The sequence below is a fragment of the Chaetodon auriga genome, unplaced genomic scaffold (genome assembly GCF_051107435.1).
Source record: "Chaetodon auriga isolate fChaAug3 unplaced genomic scaffold, fChaAug3.hap1 Scaffold_189, whole genome shotgun sequence".
Taxonomy (NCBI): domain Eukaryota; kingdom Metazoa; phylum Chordata; class Actinopteri; order Chaetodontiformes; family Chaetodontidae; genus Chaetodon; species Chaetodon auriga.
In genome coordinates this window covers 590662-609304 of record NW_027481961.1, presented here as the reverse complement: position 1 = coordinate 609304, position 18643 = coordinate 590662, and the positions used below count along the sequence as shown (strand labels likewise).

Sequence of the window (18643 nt, the reverse complement as noted above, 5' to 3'; positions counted from 1 at the left end):
TGTGGGGTTCCCCATGGCTCAATTTTAGGTCCAATTCTTTTTAATCTTTATATGCTTCCTCTCGGAGATGTCATTAGGAGACACGGCATCAGTTTCCATGGCTATGCTGATGACACACAGCTGTACATTGCCTTGTCTCCTGATGATACAGGGCCAATTGATGCCCTTCTTAACTGCATTTTACACTGTAAAAAATGTCCGTAGAAATAACAGAATAACACTGTAAAATCTCAACATTAAAAAACTGTACAGGGTATTACAGCTAAACATTGTTTTCTTTACAGTGTAATTTAGTAAAACTTCAAACTAAATGTTATTGTAAATTTAACATGAACATGTTGTTTTTGAAACACAATGTCGTTGTTAAAATAACTTGTTTGTGTTATTGTGACATATAAATACTGTATTCCAAAAAACAATACAATGCATATTAAATGACAGTAAAATTGTGTTCAAATTACAATTTAATTCTGCAGACTTCAAACATGGATTTCCAAAATGTTGGAAGAAAGGAAGACTGCCACCACTTCAATTTTACCTACTTAACATTTAGCCTAGTTATCCACTTTTTTTTAAGGATATACGTGATTATTTCTTGTTTTGAATCTTCTCTGAACTATACATCATGTGGCTGGCCATAACTGAAAGCATAGGCTAATCAAATCTTTTTTTAATCAAGTTGGGGGATAAAGAAAGAAGTGTTATTTTGTCTGTGAGAACAAAGACTCTGCCCACGTCCAGTCAAACCTTGGGAAGAGAAATCACTACAGAGAAATTTTAAGGCCTAAGCTGCTCTGGACATATTGGGAACTTCTCGTTTAAACCAGCGACAATCTCAAGGTAAGTAAACAATACTAATTTCGTTGAATCCTGCATGGAAAATAATTTTACAGAGACTAGTGCAGCCTGCTTGTTATTCAGATAATTAGACATTTAGGCCTATGTTTTTTTATTTTTTTTAATTAGAAAAAATTCAAAATACAATCTGTACACAGATAATTTGTGGGAAAGAGAAGAAAAAAAAAAAAAAAAAAAAAAAATTAAAACATACAATGAACAATGTCACAATTGGTTTTACAACGAAATCAAGCCAAGGGGGTTACATTTTTTTTATTTAGGCCTATGTTTGCTGGAGATCAGACGACTCAGCATGTCGTGCCTTGCGTGGTGCTGTGACGTCACACGCAAAGCCTCGCGCAACAGGTGCTTCACTTGCTTGCACGCAGATTCTTGTCGTCTCTGGTCAGTGACTGTTTGCTCCTCAGAGTGAAACTTTCCTGTCGGATATCCAACCTAAACACTGTCGTCAAAAGTTAGAAGGTAATCTATACCGAAGAATCACCCTCCCTTTCTGTTCATTCAGAGTTAAAGATAGCTGAAGAGCGGTCGTTTAATATTTTACTCAACGTCAACTTCATGTTACCAGACAGTTTGGTTAGCCAAGCTAGCTAATCAAGTATACCAGCAGAGCTGAGTTAATACAGCTGAAGCATACTCAACCGTCAGGTTAAGTATAAAGCAGTTTATTGTCAAGAAACGGTGTGTTTTCATGTTGTAAATTGTTCTATGAGCGATTACTGTTATCCTTGTGCTGCTAACAGAGCTTTAGCAGCTAAGCTCTCCGCGCCCTTTTCCCAATTCCATTTTGCCGTAGTGGTGCAAATTGAACACCATTGAATCATACTCAATCGTCGGTTAAGTCAAAGTCCAATGTTGTGAAATGATACATCGTGTCTTGATTTTATTTTACACTCGTTGATGGCCAGACAACTATGAAAGTTGGTGCATTTGCTTACTGTTGGCAGATAAGAGTTTTTTTTTTTGCCTGTTTCAAGCTCCCCTTGCCATGATTCGTTTGTCGTTTTTGCGGGAGAACATTGCAAACGTTGAGGGGTTATGTGTTGCATTTAGGATTCACAGAAGCGAGCCACACTGTGTTCATGTTGTGAAACGATACATCGTGTCTTAATTTTATTTTACACTCGTTGATGGACAGCTATCAATGTTGGTGCATTTTTTTTTGCTTTTGACTGTTGGCAGATAAGAATTGTTTCGCCTGTTTCAAGCTCCCCTTGCCATGATTCGTTTGTCGTTTTTGCGGGAGAACATTGCAAACGTTGAGGGGTTATGTGTTGCATTTAGGATTCACAGAAGCGAGCCACACTGTGTTCATGTTGTGAAACGATACATCGTGTCTTAATTTTATTTTACACTCGTTGATGGACAGCTATCAATGTTGGTGCATTTTTTTTTGCTTTTGACTGTTGGCAGATAAGAATTGTTTCGCCTGTTTCAAGCTCCCCTTGCCATGATTCGTTGTCGTTTTTGCGGGAGAACCTTGCAAACGTTGATGGGTTATGTGTTGCATTGTAGGATTCACAGAAACGAACCACGCTGTGTCTTCAGGTGTGAGAGTACTAGTTGCAGGCAGACATTTTGCACATATGCATCATTTAAGTCTCACTTCTATAGGAAGCACAATGCCACAACGTCGTCTGTTAATGCCAACACAGCCATTGTGTCTAATTTTGTGTGCGCTGTGTCACTTTGCTCAGACCGATTTCAGACTGTGCAGGAACTTCTTGTACACTTAAAAAAACATTTAGTGGAGGGAAGATCTGTTAAGTGTCCAGTGGCAGGTTGTCAAAACACATTTACTGTGAGGTCATCATTTGCAGTGCACTTGTCTAGGAAACATCCAGACTGTTCAGTGAATAACATAAATGATCTTTACAGAGAAATCACACCGCAGTCCTCTGCCACGGCTTGTGAAGAGGTTTCGCAGACGGTGGATGAGGCAGCAGATCTATCAGTAAGTACTGAACCGACACAGGTTTTCAATGAAATCTTTCTTAGGAGTGTTTGCCTGTTCTATTTAAAACTACAAGGTCAACTGCTGCTTCCAGATTCAACAATACAAATAATTGTTGAAGAGATGCAAAATCTACATGAATTAGGACTTGATTACACTTTGAGCAAATTACACTCTGTCATGAAAGATGAGTTAAATCTTACTGATGATGTGATGGGGAAAGTCTCTGATTGTATTAAGGATTCTGATCTGTTCTCCTCATCTCATAAAGGCCCACTGAGAACAGCCTACACGAGAGCTCAGGCATTCAAACGGATGTTCAAATATGTAGAGCCCAAAGTAGTAAGATTAGGATATGATGATGATATGAGACAAAGAAATGCTTATTACATACCTGTAAAGCAAACAGTGACTAACTTACTAGAATCACAATTTTGGAAACATTCTGTGTTGCAACAGACTACTGAAACAGATGCATGTTTCCTTGGTGACACTTGTGATGGACAGGCCTTCAAGTCCAATCCGTTCTTCATTGCAAACCCAGGAGGCCTGCAGGTTATTTTGTACCAAGATGCATTTGAAGTAGTCAATCCTCTCGGCTCAGCAAAAAAAAAGCACAAAGTTCTCGCTGTTTATCTTTCTGTTGCGAATTTGCCAGTTCATGTGCGATCCAACACAGATCACATGTCCCTAGTCTTGTTGTGTGGAGAAAATGATCTAAAAAAGTTTGGATGTGCCAAAGTATTTGCTGACCTGATCTCGGATTTGTCAGATTTAGCAGAAAATGGAGTGACTGTAGGAGGGGAAACTGTCCTTGTACTGTCTTTGTACTGTATAGCTGGGGATAATTTAGGGTCACATGGCATTGGAGGGTTTAACGAAAATTTCACGTCTTGTTATTTTTGCAGGTACTGTGAGGTAACCAGAGACGAATTTAAGAAAGAACCCAATCTTTGCGGCCAGCAAAGAACTGCTGATTCCTATGACGCTGCTGTCGCCGCTCTGTCTGAGGAGAACAGAGACGTCAAAGGAATAAAACTGAGGTCAGTTTTCAATGATGTGCCAAACTTTCATGTATGCCAACCTGGGCTCCCACCATGTTTAGGCCATGACATTTTTGAGGGCGTGTTGTCCTCTGACCTTGGTCTGTATTGAATTATTTCATCAAGACCAAGAAGTGGTTCACATATACCCTTTTGAACAGGCGAATCAAACAATTCCAGTTCAAAGGTTCAGATGCTCTCTCCAAGCCTTGCACTGTCCAGTCTGGTGCACTCAAACTCTCTGGTAACGCGATCCAGAATTGGAATTTTTTGAGGTTGTTACCTGTTCTAATTGGCGACAAGGTGCAAAATGCTGATGATGACGTGTGGCAGTTGACTCTCCTGCTCAAAGATATTGTTGATCTAGTTTGTGCGCAAAAGATTTCAGTGTCACAGATAGCTTACCTTGAAATCATAGTTCAGGAATATCTGGATTCAAGGACATGTTTGTTTCCTCATAGTACTCTCAAACCGAAACACCATTACATGAGACATTATCCCTCACTAATCCTGAAATTTGGCCCCCTTATTCGACTGTGGACGATGCGTTTTGAAAGCAAACATAGCTATTTCAAGTGATGTGCCAGACATTTGAAAAACTTCAAGAACATTTGCCTCACTCTTTCTGAGAGGCATCAGATGTTCCAGGCATATGTCTCGGCAGGACCAGGATCTAGTGAGGTACTACAAATTAAAAATGGTTGCGCTTTTATTCCCAACCTTTACAGTGAAGCTGTCATTCATGCTGCTTCTGAATTTGGATTTTCAGAAAGGGATACTGTTGTCTCAACAGAAATTCAGTACAGAGGTACAACCTACAAGAAAGGGGATTTTTTGGTCTTAAACGAGTCTCTGGAATTTGGGAAGATTATCAGAATTCTAACTAAGGATGATGCTGTGTATGTTCTTATGGACTTGCACAAATCCGTCTTCCTTCCCAAATACCATCTGTATGCCATTAGACCGCAAAGTACAGCAATGAAGTGTGTGAACATACAGGCCTTGCTAGATTTTTACCCACTGACTTCATACACCATCGATGCACACAGAGTCATCCCACTGAAACACAGCGTTTTGTCCATGTGATTTTTGCAATGTCTGAATGATGAGTTTTATGTAGTTCTATTTTTTGATTTTCAATGTCTGTAGTCATATTGGGCACAACTTTAACTTCAATATGAATTAGTCCCAAACTACAATGTTCTGAAGTAAATGTAGTAAATCAGTAAATCGGCTACATTTTGTAAATATTTACTTATGCATCTTAAATGAAATTTGTACAGATGTCCAAATCATTTCTACATTCTGCCATCACGGAGGCCTTGCCTGACCTGCCAGATGCTACAAGGGAGATCTTGGAGGAAACTCTCCAATCTCTGGGGGTAGAGACCCCTGATGACTTCCAGTTTTTGAAAGAAGATGATTTGTTGTCAGCCCTGAGGCCCATACAAGCCAGGAAGCTGGTTGCTGCATGGAGTCTGAAATGTAAGTTTAACGTCATTGTTCAGCATCCTGACTGCTTGGTGGTTTTATGATGTGATCTGTTCTCAACATTGTTATGAAGCTCAATTAAAATGTAAAACCATTCATGTTATGTCTGTTTCGTGTATGTGCATTTGTAAAGGTCCGGCCCAAGAAAGTGGTTGCCTTACTGCCTCACCAGGACCCTCCCAATCCATGATGTCTCTGTCGCCAACGTCATCGTCGTCCAGCAGCTGTCAGAGCCCAAGTGGCAGTTTTCCAGAGTCATTCACAATACCATGGGGACAGTTCCCAGAGGCGTTGACACAGGCTTTGGAGAGGGAAAGGCGTCCAAATCCAAGTCTGAGGAAAGAGATGGTCAGAATTGTGGTCCGTGAAATGATGAAAGTAACCACGTCTTTAAGCAAGAAGAATGCTGCTGATGTGGCTAAGAAATTGGTGGCTAAATACCCCAAGTCCCTTCAAGATGTGATTGAGGGTGACGTAATTGGCACAGGGTATGGCTCCCTCGTGAAACAAATTCAAAATCGGATCGAAAATGTGAAAAGACCTACAACACCAAAAATTAAAAAAAGAAAATCACATGACTCTGACACTGACGAAGTCCCACCTGAAAAACGTGCAGCGATTCAAGACACCTATGGGTGCATCCGTTGGCATGTGAAGTTTATGCCCCTTGGGGAAACGGCCGAAACCCAGCAGCAGAAGAAAGATGAGCTTAAAAATCTGTTCAGCCAGAATCAACAAAGCCCAGGTCCTTTGAAAATGCTGATGAAGTCCACATTCTACAGCCAGCGAAAAGACGTGAACCAAGGGAAAGACATGAAGTACCTCCAGGAAAACTGGCCATATTGGTTTCATGAAATTGGCATGAATGTTCACTTCAACGAGCTCACTGGAGTTGACCTGAAGGAAACCTTCTTGAAAAATGTGGAACAGAAGGGGGAACGGCTCTTGCACTTCATGAAGACAGTTGCTGTCAACAAATCCAAAAGATTCTACCAAGCTGCAACAAAGCTACAGATTATGATGGGAGAACAGGCAGTCAGCACACAGGTCACAGAGATGGTGCTGCTTCTTCTGGCTTATTTTGACAAGAGAGATGATGTGATGTTCCATTACGTGGAGGACACTTGCCTGGCTGGAGAAGTGGTCATGGACCGAGTTCCCTTGACTCCAACGATTGTTGTATGTGGTAAGTTAACCTTACTTACCTGAGTTGAAGAGTAAAGCCTGACACATACCATGGATGTTGACTATAATGAATTCACCCCTTTTTTTTCTGATGGTGTGGGTTTCTTGGTACATACTTGTTTTCACCCTTGATACATGAGTTAGTGACTGACATGTGAAAATGTAAACTTAATTTCTGGATTATTTTAATTTTCTTTCTTTTTTTCTTTTAAGGACAATCCTGCTTTTCTTCCAGAAGGATGATGCTGTGTGTGGATCACGTCATCGTCAACGAGAACATCTCTTCCTTCATCTCCTCCTTGTGCATGATGTTTGGCTCGTATTACTGCTTCAACATCCATTACCCAACTGCACTTGCATCAACCCTGGAGTTTCTGGAGTTACAGAGGTGCTGCCCTCGCACTGTGTTCCTATCTTGAAGAACTAGACAGGTAGCTAACAGTAGAATGATTGCATGTTTGGAAGTGCTTTTATCCTTTTCTTATTCAGTACATTCACTCTCTACAACTGCAAGAAAATAAGAAACGTGCATACATTTGACGTACTAAATTAATCACCCACAACATAAATCCACATCACAATCATGGCCCCGTGTTGAAATCTATTTCTTTCTTGTGAATGAACTGGTAAAGTTGCCACTTTCTGTAGCCTAGTCAGTTGTGTCTCACCTTGGCTATAGCCTACGTTATCATTTTCATCTTCTGAGAGAGTAAAAGCATCAGAGCGAAGAGCAGCACCACTAATGTCTCCATATACTCCATGTTTATTTACCGGCCACTTCTTTTCTCGCCACCCACGTCTGAGTAGCCGGTTAGTAATGGAAACGCAGGCTGACTCGAGACCACAACTCAGTTCGAGTTAAAACTTTGAATAGAAGGCAGAATGGGGCCAATCTCCCCCAGGCAGATTACTAACCAACCCATTAATGTATGGTTTGAATGGTATTATTGACTTTTCTTAAATAGTAGAGACCCAAATTTCTACCTGATTTTCCTTGTGATACAGTAGAAATGTGTAACATGTTTTGAACTTGTATAGGGGAAGCCAATTATATCACTCAAACCATACATGTTCTGCTTCAGTCCTCTACTGTGGATGTGCAAAGACAGAGCTCATGAAGAGTTATGTTCCTGTAATTTGCAATTTATGGAAATGGAAATGCATTATCTATCTCGAACATGTCATGCGAAATGTTAACGTTCTGATTCATGTTGAGCAAAAAAAAAGAAAAGAAAAGAAAAAAGACAGTGTCTCTGGAGGCCCCTTTGCTCCCTGCCTACCAATAAAGTATTAATTAAAGGAAAACTGTAACCTCACACTTATCCTTTCCTTTGTTGTTGTGGAGGCAGTTGTATCATGTATTTGTGTTTGTTTATTATATACATGTGTTTCCTCTGTCTTCTCTGTATTCCTACATGTTTCTTCTCTATAAATCCAGAGAGGGGGACCAAAGTGGAGCGAACCAGTGCTACGCGATTGCATGTTAATGCCAGAGTCCTGATGTTGATTCAGGACCTCTCAGACCACGAATGGCGATCTATTTAAAAAGGTACTAGTGCTAGTGCAACTACGTTCTTTGATTATTGACTGACTTTACAAATGAAATTAATGGGAGAGACAGTGGGAACAGTAACTGTACTGTACTGTTGCTATTGTCCTACTCATTGTCTCGGGACAGTGCCAATTGTCCAGAGACGGCAACGCACTCTACCACGATGCTACGCATTATCCCGAGACAATCAGGCACTGCCCCCGTCCTGAGACAGCCAGGTATTGTCCCCGGGGCAACCAGGTCCTGTCCAGGGGAGCGATGCACTGTCCTAAGAGAGTTGGGCACAGTGCCTGACTGTCCCAGGACAGACAGTGCTGGCTGTCTCAGGACAGTGCCTAGTGTCCAGACAGTTCATACTGCAGCAACAGTACAGCAGTTATTGTTTCCAATGCTACTGATTAATTGAGATTATTGTGTGTGTGTGTGTCTTTATTCCCTAGGTGTCCTTTGAGTGACCACAGCAGTGGATGTTTCCCTAGATGTTCTTCAGGGTGTTGTTCTAGATGTTCCAGCCCATGATTGGTGAGCCATTTAAAAAGGTAGGCATGTGATACTGCTACTGCTACTGTTGTCTTTGATTATTGACTAACTTAACAAATGAAACTAATGGAGATCCTGTTTGTGTTTCTTTCTCTTCTCTATTCCTTAGGTGTCCTTTGAGTGACCACAGCAGTGGATGTTTCCCTAGATGCTCTTCAGGGTGTTGTTCTAGATGTTCCAGCCCATGATTGGCGAGCCATTTAAAAAGGTGGGCGTGTGATACTGCTACTGTCATCTTTGATTATTGACTGACTTAACAAATAAAACTAATGAATATCCTGTATGTGCTTCTTTCTCTTCTCTTCCCATAGGTGTTCCTTTGAGTGACCAAAATACGGGGGTCCTAGTTCAACTGAGGCAAGACTTCTAACTTCTAGATGTTCCCATCCATGATTGGCGAGCCATTATTAAAGGTGGGTGTGATAGTGTTACTGCTACTGTTGTCTTTGATTATTGACTAACTTAACAAATGAAACTAAGGGAGATCCTGTATGTGCTTCTTTCTCTTCTCTATTCCCTTAGGTGTTCCTTTGAGTGACCACAGCATTCATATCTCCACTGTTTTCAAAAATAAACTTGCATTCTTTAGAATGATTCATTGACTAACGAGTGGTTTGTTAACAGCCTATCTTCAAATTAACATTTAGAAGTAATTTGAAGCACTGCGGATAAAAAGTAAAACTGTATTTCATGCGTACATGTCCTGTTGATGTTACGGATAAAAACTGGTAGCTGTGGTTGCCAGAATAATCCTGTTAAAAATGCAGTTCATACTGTATGTAAACATTACAGAACAACTTGTACATTTTACATCCTAAAACTGCTTATTTTACATGACCCGTTGTTTTTATGGATAAAAACTGGCAACAGTGGTTGCCAGAATAATCCTGTAATAAATACAGTACATACTGTATGTAAACATTACTGAACAACTTGTAAATTTTACATTCTAAAACTGCTTATTTTACATTGAATCCTGCTGAAATGTTCATGAAGTCATTGTTAATTGTACATTGAATATCCGTAAAATAAACAATTATGTATTGATTATTGTACATTGCATACCTGTAAAATTTACATTTAGTTATCATTAATGTTACATGGAATCCCAGTGAAATGCACTAGTTATTCTGTAATGCTGTTTACGTTTTATTGTATTTTTAACAAGATTATTCTGGCAACCACTGTTGCCAGTATTTTTCCGTAAAAACAACGGATTTTTTTTTACAGTGTAGATATCAAGTCATGGATGGCAGGGAATTTCCTACAGCTCAACCAGGACAAAACAGAGGTTTTAGTTATAGGTCCTGAAGGCCAGACTGAGAAACTTTTACCAAAACTACAAGATTTTAAACCAACCCAATCTGTAAAAAACCTGGGCGTGATTTTTGACTCTGAGCTGACTTTTATCCCACATATCAAAAATATAACAAAGATAGGCTTTTATCATCTTAAGAACATAGCCAGAGTCTGCCCGTTTCTCTCTCAGGCCAGCACAGAGGTGCTAATGCATGCTTTTATTTCCTGTCGTTTAGACTACTGTAATGCCCTGCTCTCTGGTCTTCCTAAAAAGAGTATTTCATACCTCCAATTGCTGCAAAACTCAGCCGCACGCGTGCTGACAAAGACCAGAGGGCGGGCCCACATTACACCAGCTTTACAGTCGCTGCATTGGCTCCCTGTCCGCTTCAGGGTCGATTTTAAGGTTCTTTTACTAGTTTTTAAATGTCTTAACGGGCTTGCGCCCTCTTACTTATCTGACCTGCTTTTACCATATCAACCCTCGCGGACCCTGAGGTCCTCCAACACCGGCCTTTTATCCATACCAAAAGCCAGAACAAAAACACATGGTGAGACGGCATTTAGCCACTATGCCCCACGCCTGTGGAACAGCCTGCCGGAGGGCCTCAGGACTGCAGAGACTGTTGACATTTTTAAAAAAAGGTTAAAGACACACCTTTTTAATCAGGCTTTTAATTGACTTCAAATTCTTCTTATGTTTTTATCAGTTATCTTATGTTAATGTCTTTTATTCTGATGTCCTATATTTTGCATTATTTTACCCTATTTTATCTACTTTATTTATTATCTTATGAAATTCTCTTCTTTTAACTGTTTAATTTATTTTTTTATTTTTTACTTTAATTCCAGTATTTCCTCTGGGGGGTACTCCACACTGAGAGTTGTGTCTGGTCTGCTCCGGGGGTGCTGTCCTCAGGCCCCATTGGCCCGGCTGGTGGGGGGGCTCCCTACCTTGGTGTGGGGACTCACCGGTACGTCAGGGTCGGTGGGGCCCGGGTGCCGGTGCCCCCTGTGCTCATAGCCCGTGATGACTCCTCTCGGTGTGGACGGCCCCAAAGGTGGCATTCTCCTCAATCCTCAGTGCCTTGCATGTCTCATTACTCCTGCTACTGTCTGTGGTGAGAATGTGTGCTTGTGTGTGTGTGTGTTTCTGTGTGTGTGTATGCATGTGGTTGAGGGTGTGTGTTAGTACATAGGGGGGGTGGGAGGGTTGGGTTTTTCGTGTTATTCTGTTTTTATTTATATTGTTTTTAACTCTTGTAAAGCACTTTGTGTTGCACTATGTATGAAAAGTGCTATATAAATAAAGTTTGATTTGATTTGATTTGTTAGGCTGGGTTGAGGGATCAGAGGAGAGAGAGGAGGGGTGAGGGGGGTATTTTCTTAATTTAGGCATTATGTTTAGTATTTCTTTAGCTAATTAGGTATTTTCTTTAAACTGTATCAGTATTTGGGTTATTTGTATTGTTTGTCAATTGTAAATATTGTTTAATTGTATATATGTTTTAGAATCAGGGGGAGTGTTATTATGATTGGGCTGGTGTGGGAGGAGACTTAGGGGGTAGAAAGGCCAGGTGAGAGGAGCAGTGAGTGTGTGTGAAGGTGGGGGACAGGTTGTGTCTTCTCTCCTCTCCTCTGCTGGGCTGATTACTGGAGCGTTTGCACCTGCCCACCTTCTTTGTCTTTTGGAAGCTGCTGCATGTGTGTAGGACTCTGTACCCTGACTTTTGGACATTCAGTAAAGAGAAAAAAAAAGCCAGAGCTCTGGAACGCAAATCCTGTTGTCTCATGCTTTTTTTTGTTGCCATCTTGCTCTACACCCTTCTGCCATCGGTGGTCCATCCAGCAAGTAGGGGGTTTTACCACCCAAATCCTACAGCCGCTCTTTCTACTTACCAGTTTACCATCAAGTACAGAGCAGGGCAGGCCAACCGCGATGCAGACAGGTTATCCCGGCGGCCTCAAGGTCCACCCCTTGAGGATGAAGCTTTCCCTAAAGAAAGAGAGAGAATAGAGGACATGAGAAAAACGACTCATAGAGACAGGAGGTGACATGGGTAATGAAGTGTTCACTGCATTATGTCAGCATCATCTTGTGATGTTTAAAGGTGAACACTGTCATCATTCAGAGCAACCTGTCGTTGCAGAGTCTCTTGTTCAGAGCAACCTGTCGTTGCAGAGTCTCTTGTTGTCGACCCTTCTATAGTGCCTGATGTTTTCGGTGAGGACACTTTACCATCCATGACTAATTCTGACTGGTGGAATGCTCAAAATAATGATCCATCTATCTCACGTGTCATCACCTTTGTGAGAAGAGCTGTAAAACCCAGTTTCAGAGAGACAAACCTTGAACACCATGATGTCAAACTTCTTCTCAGGGAATGGAAAAAACTCGAACTCAGGGATGATGTCCTCAAACTTCAAACTTCAAACTTTATTTATTTATATGGCACTTTTCATACTTAAAAAGCAACACAAAGTGCCTCACAGAGGCTAAAAACAACAGAGAAGAAAACCCAGCCCTCCCGCCCCCATAACTACATACAGAAACACACACACAGACACACACGCACACGCACCCATACGGATAAGATAAGTAGTAAGCCACCTTTGGGGGCCATCCACACTGAGAGGGCCCCCGGCTCATGACCGGGGGGCGCCGCCCGAGACCACCCCGACCCAGGCAGACAGAAGGCCCCACACCAAGGTGCGGAGGCCTCCAGCCATCCAGGCCAGAGCCGTCCCCTCAGCAGCGCCCCCATCAGTAGGCCAGAAGCAGTTCCCAGTGAGGGGGGCCCCCCATGAGGAAACGCTTGACCTAAAAACCAAGGACCCCATGAGGAAACACTGGAGCTAAAAACCAAGGGACTAAGACATAAACATAAAATTAAATAAAATGAGTAAATGAACAGGAACAGGAAGTGGTCTGAGCAAGGCGATCTTGTCTATCAGTTGGTCTTACCTGAGCAGTTCAGAGAGAGGGCACTGCAGGGAGTGCATAATGATGTTGGCCATCTTGGTTCTGAGCGTGCACTTCATCTTGCTCGTGCCAGGTTCTACTGGCCACGGATGGCCGGAGACATTGAGGAGAAGTGCAAAAGGTGCGACCGTTGTTTCAGGAGGAAGGCTGTGCCTCAAAAGGCCGCGCCTTTGGAGAATGTTTCCGCTACTTACCCGCTTGAGCTTCTTTGTATGGATTATCTATCTCTTGAGCCAGATAACAGAGACACGAGAAACATTTTAGTCATCACTGACCACTTTACAAAATTTGCTGTGGCAGTGCCAACTAAAGATCAGAAAGCCAGAACTGTTGCAAAGGCTCTATGGGAAAACTTTATTGTTCACTACGGGTTTCCCAGTCGTCTGCTCAGCGACCAGGGCAGAGACTTTGAATCTAAAATAATCAGAGAACTCTGCACACTGATAGGAACAGACAAAGTCCGTACCACCCCATACCATCCCTGGGGAAACCCAGTGGAATGGTTTAACCGGACTCTCCTTGGTATGCTAGGGACCCTGGAAGAGAGAGACAAATACCATTGGAGAGATTTTGTCAAACCCTTGGTCCACGCATACAATTGCATGAGAAATGATACAACAGGCTATTCCCCTTATGAACTAGTGTTTGGTAGGCAGCCCAGACTGCCAATTGATCTAGTCCTGGGAATCCACCCTGATATGGGGAACCACAAGACCCACTCAGAGTATGTTAAGGGCCTTCGTCAACGCCTACAAGAGAGCTACTCATTAGCTACTAAAAACTTCCAGAAGATGGGAGGGAAGAACAAAGCTAGGTTTGACAAGAGGGTCAGAGCAGCTGAACTCTTAGAGGGAGATAGGGTCTTAGTGAGAAACGTGAATATCAGGGGGAAACACAAACTGGCAGATCGGTGGGAACAGAAGATCCATGTTGTTGTCAGACGGATTAGAGACAGTCCCGTTCATGTAGTTAAACCTGAAACAGGGGAGGGGCTGCACCGCACGTTGCATAGAGATCTTCTTCTGCCGTGCGGGTTCCTACCTGTGACAGAGATCAAAGAGCACAGTTCTCCCACTGACACATCAAAGAAGATGAGACTGAGGGACAAAACGACAAGAGACACACAAGGGGATGTCATAGTGTGTACTTGTTTTGTTTTGTTTTTCATTGCATGTTGGCTAATGGCTCTCTCTCTCTCTCCTCGCCTGCAGTGGAGGTGTGGCCTGGTGGTGCTGCGGGTCTCCAACACACCTGGGGCAGATCTCCACTGATTGCGCCTTCACTTAAGCAGCTTGGCAGCGTTGCCACGCTGCCAGATTGTTGATGCTTTTCGCTGAGACTCTCCAGCCATTCTGTTCCTATCGTTGCGCCTTAGCCTGTTTCCCTAGACTTGTCTTGTCGCTATTTGAGCTGTGCCTAGTTGCACTAGTTTAGTTTGTTTCTGTATTTTCTGGTAGTGATACTCTTGGTTGTTCGTAGTCCTTAGCTCGCCACGGTGTAGTGATCGCTTTCTTAGTTTGGCTGATTTTATGTTCTTTGAGCAATTAGTATTTCCTTTGTTCTTGCTAGAGTTATTGTTTTCTCCTACCCGCTCGCCACGGTGTAGTGACGCTTTTGTTTTATTGGGCTGATTTTGTGTTTGGGGTTTTCTTTGCATTATTGTTATTAAAGTCTTTGTTGATTTCAACTCCTGGTTTTCCGGCTGTTTCTTCCGCTACATTGGTCCGACTAAATGCCAATTCTACGGAATCATAACAGGGGATGCTGATTGTCAGGAGGATGAGTCACACAGTGATGAGGATGAACTGTATCCTAGCCCATGGGTGCCAGAAATTATCACTAGGGGTCCTTTCCTACAGAGGGAAGGAGGTTTCATTGAGCCTCAACCAGCTTCCAGGGTATTAAACCCTGACACCCCCTCTTTTGTGCCCCACAGCTCCACACACTTACCTGAGACCAATCCACGAGCTTCAACCAGAAACTCCTTTTGTATGCTCTGAGAGTGGTGGTTCAGTTGCACATCCTACTTCACACTGTAGGGCCCCAGATCATGTTATTATTGACATTCCAGAACTGGATATGACACATATCTCACCTGTTAGAGAGAACACAGATCTCATCACCACGGACCCTGTAGTTGTAGACACTGATAATGTAACATCTGAGAGCCTAGAGTCAGAGGCCATACACGTCAGGCATTCTGTTAGGGAGAGGCATCCACCTCGCAAACTCACTTATGATGAGTTGGGGGAGCCTTTAACCTTGGCCATCAGTTCGTTCTTTCAAGCCTTAGGAGCTGCCATTTCACACCTATCTGTACCTGTAGGGGCAGATGTGCATGCAGGGACTCATGCAGTTTAGAGGGGGAGAGTGTAACCCTTGTTAGTTTTATGGAACTGTAATTTACAATTCCCCTATGAATGCATCGTTGTGCTTCTCGCCTGGCGGTGGAATTTCCGAACTTACTGGAATGCATCACCTGCAGCTCGCGGTGTGTAACACTTCCGTCAACCCTAGAACGGATATTTCCGTACTTTTACAGGACATTGACCATTATTCTACGGACACTTCCGTCAACCCTAGAACGGATATTTCCGTACTTTTACGGGACTTTGACCACACCATTTACGGACACTTCCTTCGATCCTAATCCGGATAATTCCGTACTTTTACGGGACTTCAGTCAATCCTAAAATGAAAAATTCTGTAGATTTAAAGGACATTCACTGTACCATTTACAGACAATCAATCTGAGTAAACCGTATACAAATATAACAATGTTTATTTTTTCCTGCTTACTGCAATTAAAACATTAAAACAGTACAAGTTCATATGACAATGCATTCAACTGTAAACAATTGATTAGTGCAATTAACATTTTAATTAACTTTAACATTTTAACCCCTTTTCTCCTAAATGTTGTAGTCATGCCAATTAACAGTGCCATACAATTTCTTTTTGTTTTGTTTTTTAAATGGATTTCCACAAAATAAAATAAAAAATACCATCAACTATAAAGAATTTATTGGTGAAATTAAAACACTGTAAGTCATCATTCCCCACTGACAGGTGCTGCCCCAGTCTGTAGGAGAACATGCAGTGACAAATATCACCCTCCCCACCCAACTTCCCTCTCTGAACATGGGGATTTGAACCCTAGGTCTTGGTGGGCAGGCACTTAACCCCTTCACCACCTGAGCTACATACACATTTTTAAAGACATTTCCATAAAACGGTAACAAAACAGAATAATATGTCAATACAACAATCAATTTAACAACTTAGTGCAGCAATAGGCATTCAAAAAAATATCAGACTAACAGAGGTAGTTCTGTCTCTGCCAGTGTGTGTGTGTGTGTGTGTGTGTGTGTGTGTGTGTGTGTACACGCACATGCAGTCGAAACAGTTCGAGTCAGACAAGAGGGGTGTGTGTGTGTGTGTGTGTGTGTGTGTGTGTGTGTGTGTGTAAGTGTATATGCAGTCCAAAAACCTCAAATGCCCCATTCGAAATCCTTGAGTTGAGTCACAAGCTTGAACAGTCTTGGTGGAATGTGGTGCCGTTTCCCCTTCTGTTCTGCCTTGGACCCTCTGTCTGGATTGATTCCACAGAAAACTCTAAGGAAACAGAAGAAATATCTTTAGCTGCACATGCAATTAAATGGATGAAAATGAACTAAAGTGTAATGGACAAAGTTGAGATACTCATATGCTATTTTGGACAGCTCCATTCCTGCAGGGCCACACTAAGTTTGTTCACTATGCCCCTGTGTGTGTGTGTGTGTGTGTGTGTGTGTGTGTGTGTGTGTGTGTGTGCATCTCAACTCATTCTGTGTCTCAGAGGACTGTGGACAGTTCAGGATCCCACCTACCAGGGAATCCAAGCTAACAGAGACTACAAACTTTCTATTCCTGGAAGGTTAGCATGCTATTAATGGAAGCCATTGTTCTCACGTTGGTAAAAAGAAATAAAAATTGAAATGTTTTGGGGGAAAAAAAAAAAACTTTGTGTGTCACGCTGTGACAGACAGAACAAGAATCTCAGCTGCTTACCTTTGCATGAACTCAAGCGTCAGAGCCATCTCCTTCGGGTACTCTATGTTGCAAACATAAAACAAGGCGAAGGCATAGGCGAGGGCCACAATGGGGGAGGTGATGTGGTCATTTACAATGACTTGATCGACAGCGATCTTGAATTGCTGGTCACCTCAAAACAGATATATCACAAAAAAATAATTAATTAAATCACATACACAAATAAATTTAAAAAAATGATTGCTAATTACTAGTTTTATTTTAATAATGAGCCAAAACTACTATTATGGTATTCAGCATTTAGTTTCTCAGACTTGTACATACAATCGTACTTAAATTTAAAGAGGCTGCCGGTAAACTCCATATACCTTTTCATCACAACAAATTGCCATCTCAGTAAAACTAAAAAGAAATGAAGAGCATATTCCAAGCTTGCTGGGATGCAAAAATGATTTAATTACAAACCTCTGATTGGGATGCATGGGGTACATGGGAGGTTGCAGAGTTCAACATTTGCAGAGTCCTGTTTTGGAAAAATAAAACAACAAAGATACACATATAAGATGGTTTTATGTTTCCAGGGGAAGTCCACACACTGTAGCTCCCAGTGGAAACCGCTCAAATTACAAAATAATTATATTGCTTGACATAGCAACAACAACCCAAAAAGGGGTTCCCGGATTGAAAGGTATGGTTCTCGGTCTAAATGGGCTAGAGAGCACCAACAGTGCAAAGTGGGTCAACTATGATTGTTTGACCAGGAGTAAGTTAACTCAAGTACTGCGGTTGAGTACTTTTTCCACCACTGGATATAGATAATCATCTTGAGATCATTACCTGGGAATTAACATCCATGAAACTTACTTCATTTTGGTAGAAAAGGTGATCAGGGTTTTCCTTGAAGTATCTCGCAATGCCATAGATTAGCTGTATTGGACCTTCACCGATCTTCATTCCTGTGATTGAATACTTTTATTAACCGTTTGTAAATAGTACAGTGGTACAATTATACAAGAATGTTAGGTGAGATTCTATGCTGGCAGGTTAGACCCAAGCTGATTAACAAACTCTGGCAGTCAAAGTATAAATGGAATAAACTTTTAATCAGGCCTGTAACTCAAACTACGTTCAGACGGTGCCACCTCAAACAGGGGTGGGTTTTCTCCATTGGTTTGCATGACGCTTTTTCTGTCTGCCTGCATTTTGGTCACACACACTCACACAGGGGGTGGGCATGTAAGCACGAGAACGATAAAGGTTCCGAGGTGGGCAGCCGGTGTGTGCGTTTGCATGTGTGCGTGCGTGTGTGTGTGTGTGTGTGTGTGTGTGTGTGTTCTTGTGGGCGCCCGGTGTGTGCGTGTGCATGTCTGTGTGTTAACCCTCTCTCTCTCTCTCTCTCTCTCTCTCTCTCTCTCTCCCTCTCTCGTCTGGCCACTGTGTAATGCTCCGTCCCATCGACTCACTTGGGCTGGATATCGTTCTAGTTGCACACAATGCCGCTCCCCCTGTTCTGCTGCTACCTCGTTCATCTCGTCAGAGTCACTCTGTTCCCCTCTCTGCCATCCACACCTGGCCCTCCACCAGACAGCTTCCCATGGATGAGGTCCCCCTGCAGACAAGGAGCACATACCCTGTCGGCTGCACGGTGCGATGGCTACCACTAGCCCTTCAGCGGCTGGGGTGTCCCTGTCCACCCGCCGCCATGC

The 18643-nt window shown here is 42.4% G+C and overlaps 2 long non-coding RNA genes across 3 annotated transcripts; both read left to right on the top strand.

The window, feature by feature from the left end:
- The first annotated feature begins 420 nt into the window (after positions 1-420).
- LOC143317732 (uncharacterized) lies at positions 421-5521 on the top strand. 2 transcript variants are annotated; one of them, XR_013076785.1, is made up of 5 exons: positions 421-840; positions 2737-2812; positions 3721-3855; positions 5139-5340; positions 5480-5521. It is a non-coding gene; the product is annotated as an uncharacterized LOC143317732 (long non-coding RNA). The 2 variants fall into 2 exon arrangements; XR_013076784.1 differs by lacking the exon at positions 421-840 and having other exon boundaries at positions 1070-2812.
- Positions 5522-5544: 23 nt separating this feature from the next.
- On the top strand, positions 5545-9237 carry LOC143317733 (uncharacterized). The gene is made up of 7 exons (XR_013076786.1): positions 5545-6532; positions 6745-6962; positions 7970-8080; positions 8524-8622; positions 8733-8831; positions 8935-9036; positions 9146-9237. It is a non-coding gene; the product is annotated as an uncharacterized LOC143317733 (long non-coding RNA).
- Positions 9238-18643: the final 9406 nt, after the last annotated feature.